Source organism: Mauremys mutica, chromosome 15 (genome assembly GCF_020497125.1).
Source record: "Mauremys mutica isolate MM-2020 ecotype Southern chromosome 15, ASM2049712v1, whole genome shotgun sequence".
NCBI lineage: Eukaryota > Metazoa > Chordata > Testudines > Geoemydidae > Mauremys > Mauremys mutica.
In genome coordinates, this window is record NC_059086.1 from 27,363,256 (window position 1) to 27,371,849 (window position 8,594).

The 8,594-nt window shown below is 48.8% G+C and overlaps 1 long non-coding RNA gene across 1 annotated transcript; it reads left to right on the forward strand.

Moving 5' to 3' along the window:
* The first annotated feature begins 416 nt into the window (after positions 1 to 416).
* LOC123349773 lies at positions 417 to 8,307 on the forward strand. Its single transcript, XR_006573635.1, has 5 exons — positions 417 to 469; positions 1,531 to 1,555; positions 4,518 to 4,567; positions 5,542 to 5,573; positions 8,030 to 8,307. It is a non-coding gene; the product is annotated as an uncharacterized LOC123349773 (long non-coding RNA).
* The last annotated feature ends 287 nt before the right edge of the window (positions 8,308 to 8,594 follow it).

Sequence of the window (8,594 nt, forward strand, 5' to 3'; positions counted from 1 at the left end):
AGGGATCTGGGGCAAAAATTGGTCCTGCTAGTGAAGGCAGGGGGATGGACTCAATGACCTTTCAAGGTTCCTTCCAGTTCTAGGAGATTGGTATATCTCCAATTATTAAAAAAAAAAAAAAGAATTGTTTGCAGGGGGTTTATTTAAATTAAACTGGTTTGGGATTAAAAAAAATGTTGGGTCAAAACAAATTTACTTGTAATGTTGGTTGTAATTCAACCAACTTTACTTGTAAGGTCGCTTTGCAGTTAACCGTGGGGTGAGCGACCTGGGAATATTCATGAGGCCAGAGGGGTCACTTTACCACAGGGCTCAGCCTACTCCAGCCAGTAGGGACTTGCCGGTGGCTGCTTGGGGAGGCCATTCACACTGAAGTTCTTTCCTAGGGCTGGATCTAAAGCTCCTGTTGGGAATATAATCCCTGCTGTCCTGATTCTGGCTGTGGTGCTTTATCTGCTGGGAAAGAAAGGTGGGTATGAGAGTGAGGCCAAGCCTCATTATCAGATGTACAGGCAAATGTGTCAGAGACAACCCCTCTGTACCCCGTGTGTCTGGGATGGGGGGAGAGAGATGATCAAAGACACAGTGAAATTGTGTTTTTGGGAGGCTGGTTGGGGGCAAAGATCAGAGATGATGAAATGGATTATCATAGTGATTATTTTGTATTGCAGTAGCACCTTGGAGCCCCAGTCAGGGATCAGAGCCCCACTGTGCTAGGTGCTGTGCATTAGGTGTGTTATTCTAGTGCCCTGGAGCCATAATCAGGGATCAGGACCCCACTGCATCCAGTGCTGCACTGATCAGTAATGAAGGGGACAGTCCCTGCCCCACAGATAGTCACAATCTAGAGCTCAGCGTGGGATGTGTGTCTGGATGGAATATCGACACACAGATCACTATTGCGGCAGTTCAGGAAGGCATCCCCTCGTCAGGAAGGGCCCTCACGCCTGTGCCCGTGTGTAAGTGCTTTCCTGAATCAGGGCCTAACAGCTCTGAAAATAGAGCTCAGGACACTGCTCTGCCCTGCCAACCTTTCCTCACACAGCGTCCCCAGCTCCAAGCTTTCAAAGCACTCGAGTAACCCCAACAATCTCGAGATTGGCTTAAAACTCATGGGATTTCCAAGAAGTCATAAATGTGGAGTCTTTGTATTTGCTTGGGGGATTTGATCTTGGAGGGGTCCTTTGGGTCACATTTTCCAGCTTTTCTCCCCCCAAAATGAGGGTTATCAATTTATTTTATTTTTTAACAAAAGCCAAGATTCCCACTGAATCCCCTGACTCTCAGACCTGGGGCATTACACAGAACATCAAATGCCGTGAGACTGGCAGTTAAATCATCAGATTTGGCCACACTTGTCCCAGAGGCAGTCAGTGGGGCTGGTGGAGGAGAGTGCTGGGCTGGGCCGTGGGGATGGGGCTGTGTCAATATGATGAGGAATTGGGCCGTGTCACTCAGTTTCTCTCTCTCTCTCTCTGCACATGAGAAATCGTGCCCACATCTCTGATCACATTGTCTCACTGCTTCCAGTTGCATCTCTGGCAAGGGATCAAAGGTAGGAGGAAATTATTCCCTGTCCCATCTCATTTCCATTCTGGGTCTCTTCTCTCTTCCTCATGAAAGGGCTGGCAGCCACTCCAGCCTCACCTCAGAACTCAGCTCTCCTGCTGTGAGGGAGGTTTCAGTCTGTTTGTTCTGGAGGAGTTTTTGAAAGGCCAGGGCAGAATGAACTACCTGGTGGAGATGGGATCTGGGGGGTTATGAGGAGACACTTTAATGAAGGGGTTTGACAAAGTGGCATGTTTCTATTGAATTCACCAGCAGCAGAGTGAGTGTGTTTGAAAATCGCCCCGAGGCATTTGAAAACCCTGTTTTACAATCAGGGGTTGTTGGGGCTGGTTGGCCACAAAGTGACACCGACCAACCCAGCCAGTTCCCTAGAACCTGGTCTGTTCTTCTGGAGTGGGGCTGGGAATGGCCAGGCCTGGCTGGGAACCAAGGGTCTCCAGTCCATCCAGCTGCAGTGGGTAACACCCAATGTTAGCTTCCTCGGCTGCAGCTGGTTTAGTGCCAGGCTTGGCGTATCCACGCACAGACTCGCCCTGAAATACCCACAGTAGATTCACTCACAGTGGCTGTGATTTCAGTGCAGGTCTTTGCATGGGTTAGTCATAGTGCTTCCCTGCCTGCTGGGGAGAGCCGGGCAGCAGGGACGCCCGTGGGGATTCTAAGTGTGCCGTATATGTGAACAACTCACTGTACAGAGGGGGCTCTGAGATGGTCGCCTCTGCAGCACGGCCAGGGAACCAGCTCATTGGGCACCAGGCTGCCCCCAGTGCCGGGGGAGCTGCTTAGTGCTGCTGGCTCGCTGTCTGCCCATCACCCTGTCAGGGGGCTCTGAGGGACCCCTGCCAGTGCCCACCACACACAGAGACCCTGTGGGACCCCTCAGACAGTGTCTAAGGGTTGCTCCCCATTGCTCTGCAGCCAGCACCTGCCACTCAGGGCTCCCCCAGACCCCTGTTCCCCTCCCCCTATGACTTCCCAGTCACCTTCAGCCCACTGGGCTCACTGCTGCCCTTCTGAGGGCTACGGGCCCCATACACTTGTTCTGAGCTCTGCCTGGCCCATGCCGGCCTCACAGCACCGGAGCTTGGAGCAGATTCATCAGCTGTGTGTTGCCCTGAGAGGAACTCCAGGAAATCTACATGGCCCCAGCCCAGACAGGCACGATATGGGGAGCAGCCAACACTAGGGCAGAGAGAGCCAGGTGGGCGTCCAGGAAGTCCATGGGGTGACCAGCTGGACACAGAGAGGGAAAGGCACGTGGGGAGACTAGAGGCAGTTTCCAGGCTCTGCCAGTGTCCGGCCCAGCCTGGGTTCCCAGTGCAGTGACTCTGCCAATAAAACCGGTGGGGGTAAGGGAGACATGACACACAGATCTTTAGTGCTGAGATTCCCCACCCCGACTTCCAGCAATGTTTGGTCTCTGCCTGCTTCCTGTGCCCCCAACTTTTGGGCTCTGTAGCTGCCTGTCTCCAAATATTCCCTCTGTCCCTACTCCTGCCATAGGACCAGTCTCTCCCCCCAAACATCCCCACCCTGCCCTCCTGGGACCTGGGAGCTGATTAGCAGACTGGGCCAGAAGTGTGGTCTGAAGCTGTATTTCCACACCAGGCAAAGACATTAAAATCGAGCCTTAATGATGAACATTCAGCCTTTCTACATTATGAGCAGACCTGTGTTGCCGGCACAGAGGCCCGAGGACAGCAACAGTGGTTCGTTGCCCGGTGTGCTTCGCTCCAATAAACACACCATGGTGGAGAAGCAGACAAAGTTTATTTGAGCCCAAATAAGGTGCAAGGGAGACATAGCAATCTCAAATCCTGCACACAGATACAAGCCGTTTTTCCCTCTTTATACCTGATTTCAGCTAAGCATTCTCATTACCCCCTCTGCCCCTCTCCCCCCACCTTTCATTCCCATGCAACAAATACACTTTGCAGTAGCAATTACATTAAGCAGTTAAGTCATACTTGGCAAAAACCACTTTAGCTCGTTAGTAACTCTTCTGTGAACAGTTATCTTGTTTTATTTCTTTGATCTGTTATTTTGCCCCTTAACCAGGAGCAAGCAGGCAGGCCTCATTATAGCAGGCCTCATTATTACCTTCTGGTACAGGTGTTGTAACTGATAACCACTCTTTGTTGCCGGCCTGTTAGGTCGATTAAAGTTCAAACATAAACATGGAAGCGCTTTGGTCAGACATGGAGTGACTTTAGTTCATTCAGGCCTACTACAGAAAGGCTTCATTGACACTGTGGTTTTCCACCCTCCTGAGTTACCTAGAGTCATGCCTAATGACACCAACACCTCGACCAAAAATGCAGTTTTCTTTGGGTAAAAAACTTCACATACAAATTTTTGTTCAAAATTTTTGCATAGAAAATATTTTTTGATGAAAAATTCTAAGTGAAACAAAACAAAATGCCCATTTGAAAGAAAACAAAATGAACATTTTCTTTAAGATATTTTTTCATTGAAAATTTAATTAAATCAAATAGTTTTGCCCAAACATTAGTTTTTTGTTAAACTATTGTTCATGAAAAAAATCTCTGTTAAAAATGTCACCCATTGTGAAAATGACCATTTTCTCTTCAACTTCTGTCCTGCGATGTCAAGGATTTTCGGTTCCACCCCCAATCTTAACTCCATGCTGACACAGTGGGGTTTTGGGTGGTTGGTTGTTTGGCTATTTTTCTGAAGTGGCTTATCTTTATTAGACTTTCCCTCCATAAATGATGAAGCTGCCGTGTTCCCTGATTATCCAGAAGTAGGGTCTGCTGCCTTTCCACTGAGTGTGAGCTGAATTGAGATGTAAGGTCCTAGCAGGAGAACCAGCCATGGGAAGAAACCTACTCACAGCTAAACCTCTGAAAACAGATTCAGTGTCACCAAGGTGACACACAGAGAGCACATGGTGTCACTGATACCCCCGTCCCTATTACTCCCCACAGGGAACGAGTCCAGCGTGACATCAGCAACACTCCTGAAGATCATATTGAATGTAAGAGCTTTTGGAGAGTATTGTGGTTACTGGGGTTACTTGAACATGAGGGAGAAAGGCGGGGGTTGGGGGTAAATGTGTTAATTGGTGGGGGATGGACAGATCCCAGGTCAGACTGTCTGGCCAAGAGTTACAACAACAAACTGCCTGTGATCAAAGTGAATGAGGAGAAAGAGTTCTCGGGCTCATGCATCTGAGTCCCTGAAGTTCCTTTGTCCCACCCTTTGCCCGTAATACCCAGTCCTGCATTGCCATGGCTTAGGGGACTGAGTCAAAATGTTATCACTTCCCGTCCTTCATGGAAAGGACACATCCTGGGGAAAGCTCCCATTGGAAAGTGTCCCACCCCCTCCACTGGTAGCTGGGTGCAAGAGTGCCTCATGGGAGCTGTAGTTCAGGTGCCACGTGATCTTGGTCTCCTCTTTGAACTGAGCTCTCTGGCTCTCTCATGATGCACCACTTTCTCCCCTCTTGGTGACAGGAAGTAATACATCATGGGAATCCCTGGCTGCAGTGCATCATGGGAGATGAAGCCCAGCCAGGCAGCCCAGCCTGTAGAGGACAATATGAGCACGATGCAACCGAACTATATGCAGCAGTAGCATGGTGGTATTTTCAATCAGAATATTTCTAGTTCTAGCCAAAATATTTCAGTTTGGGGGCACTCATTTTTTTAACAAAATCTTGAAATTTTCTGCCCAAAGCCAACTTGCTCGAAAACCCAGACAGTTTCCACAGAACATCCTCAACAGCCGTATTAAATCCTTCTCCTTCGGTATCCCCCACTGGCCCTCATCAGGATCAGGCTCCATTGTGCTCAGTGCTGCCCACGGTGGAGCCCTGCCCTGGTTGGGGGAGAGGTAGGAGCTGTGTGTGGGGGGGTGGTGGTGGTTATAATTCGTGCTCAACGAGGTGCCTTCTCTTAAAGGCATTTACACCCAAGTGACCATGTGTAACTGTCATTCTCTCCCCAGATGCCTCCGTGAATTGGCTGGGAAGCTCCAGGGTGAGTCACAGCTTTTATTAATGACAGAATGAAGTGATAGAAAAGAGCGATTTGTTTGCCTGTTCCAGCTCAGCAGTGACCCCTGGGCTTGGGACATGGATTTACTCAGGAGACCCAGGATTCAGGTTGTGTCTGATACCCTGGTCTCACTGCTGGGGCCACAGATCTCCCCCCAGGTCCCAGGAGCAGGTAGCTGCCTCCCACATCTGCTGTTACCCTGGCCAGTCAGGCCCTGCCCCCATGGACACACAGACACATATGCAGGCAAGAGGAAAACATACTTCCTGGACAACACACCACAGCGATAGGGAAGAATCCCCCGTGGCCTGAAAGTCTATTCAGCTACAGAGAGGTTTTCCCCCACCAGCCTCTGCAGTCAGACAAACAACCAAGGCAGAGATGTTCAAAGTTTCAAAGTTCCCATTAAAACTCCTGGGAACTGGACATTCAAATCCCCCAGGCAGGTTTGAAAACCTCCTCCACAATATTACCCATCTGGGAATCGGCACAAGTGAGAATCCCCAGCACCACTCGCTGGTAACCCTCCCCACTATGGGCCTCTCACAGGGGAAGGAAGACAGGCAAGGGGTGAAATCCTGGGAGGTTCCCATTGATGCCAGTGGGGGCAGGATTTCCCCCAATGGGTCTCCATGCGCTGTAGGTGTCAGTGGGGTGTGCACGGTCTCACACTGCTAGCAGCGGCTTTGCGGTGGTGCACAGAGCCAGGGTATCACGTTAGTGACAGGGAAAGCTGCTAACACAGAGCTTCCTTCCCCCAACTGCTTCCTTATGATAATTATTTGTCCACACTCCAGCTGATATTGGCATTGAACAATTACTCTGGATTTTTATTCCTCCTCTTGTTATGCTGCATGGGAGTAGTTTGGGTCACGCAAGTCTTATTTTTTATTATTACTTTTAATATATACCATCTGATTGAGCGTTTAATGCAGTATCACAAAGGGAAAAGCTGTGCACTGCTATCACGGAGGGGTATCGAATCTCCTCAGAGGGTATCGAATCTCCTCAGAGTTAAAGTTACAGTTAGCATCCCGTTATCAGCCTGCTTTTCAGACCCTCCCTCACCATCTACAAAACCAATCCAGTGAATATGAAAGTTTCATTGCCATGTCTCATCACTGGGATGATTTTGTCCTAAAAGCCTGGGGCAAAGAACAGAAATGATCTCAGAGAGCTGGAGTCTCATTCACTTTCCAGAGATTCTCCTAGTATTGCTGTGGCTGCTCTTATATGATCAAAAACTGATTTATCCCTTAGAGCTTTTAATAAATTGCTCTAGGACAGGATACTAATTGCAGAGATATTTATGACTCATATGAATTCACAAGTTGGTTAAATGCTATTAAAATTATACATATTGGTCTCCCTTTTGATCCAAGCAGTTAGCCAATATTTGGAGTTTTGTGGGCTGTTCTGTAGAGAAGAGAAAGCGATGACAGAGTCAGGTATGGGCGTGAATGCAACCCCATTTATTTACAATGAATCTACAAAGTCCTGTATCCCTGAACACAAGAAGAACCAAACAACAGGAGGCACTTCCTGTGATTTTAGCTTGAAGGCTCTTTCCAGCCAGCACTCTGCCCAAAAACTCTCTCTCCCTCTCAGCTTTTTCTCAGGGTCCTGCTCCAAGTCCCCCTCTGGCTGTGTCTGGCTTTCTCTGGTTCCTTCTGAGGTGTTTCTGTTGATTGTGTCAAACACACACACACAGATATACAGCTGCAATCAAATCAACCCCTGCCCCTGCATTTGTTTGCAGACCCCGAGGAAAATGGCCCTGCCATGCCCAGGCTTACTGTGGTCCAGTCCTTGGGTGGTGGCTGCCCATTGCTTCAGCAGAAACTAAACAAAGGGATATTTAATGGTTCCCTTATTTAGCCTGAATGTGCTGTGATTGCCCATAGATCAGAGACACGCTTGTTGGGAGCCACTGAATCGCCAGCATAACAATATAATAACTAGTACAAATAAATATACATTATATACATTATAAATATCACCATTAATAACATTTGTGATTAAAATATGAAACTAGACAGGGAAAAAAAACTGCACTGCCTGCAGCAAAGAAGAATTCTTATTTCAGATAACAACACCCCATTGCAGGGAGAACCCGGCACTACCTCGATGGGACAGCCTGCATGGAGCGAGGGAGAAGGGTTCCACTGCCCAACTGGCAGGTGTCAGGGCAAAGCCCAGCTGTCCTAACCAGGGTACAGAAAAGGGCCAAACCAAGGCTGGGGAGGGGGTAATCTGAGCTGCCTGCCTCAGAGGGGTTTACATAGGAAGTGGGGTCGTTGGTGTTTCCCAGCCTAGATTCCCATTAGAACTGCTGATGTATGTACAGGAGTGATGTCAGAGAGGCATTTTCTGGCTTCATTTCTCTGGCTTCAGGCTGGCTTAGCAGAAAAGTAACATTACTGTGATTTACTTTAAAGCATCCGCGGCCCCAGAGAGAAGAGACGCCGACATATGCGACCATCGGTCAGCAGCGGGACAGATGTCATTAATGCTCCACTTGCTGAAATGCAGGACTCGTCAGTACGCAGTCACATCGCAGATCCTCCCAAAACCAGAGACAACCATAGGGGCTTTGCTGCAAGGAAATTGGGGACCATCTCTGAGGCCAAAGCTGGACAATGCACAGTGCCCAAAGTAGTACAGGAAAAAATAAAATTGGGGAAAATAGCCAAACTTGGTATTCCTACCCTCTTTGTATCGATAGCTCAACTCCTGAGTCCACTCAGTGCTGTTCAGAGATTCCATTGCCAACTCAAAGTTTACAAAAATCACGAGGAAGGCAAGGCCCCCTAAAGTCCCAAAAGTGAGTACTGCTGAAGTCCCTGTGTGTACGTGAGACATCCATTGGGGTGCGTGTCCTTCCAGTGCTGGGAAACACCCCGGCACCCCACACAGATTACTCCCAGTCGCTGTTCTCTGGCCAGTCATCTTGTGACGCAGCTGACTGGAGCCTTACACTAATGGGAGAGTGAAACAAGGAAA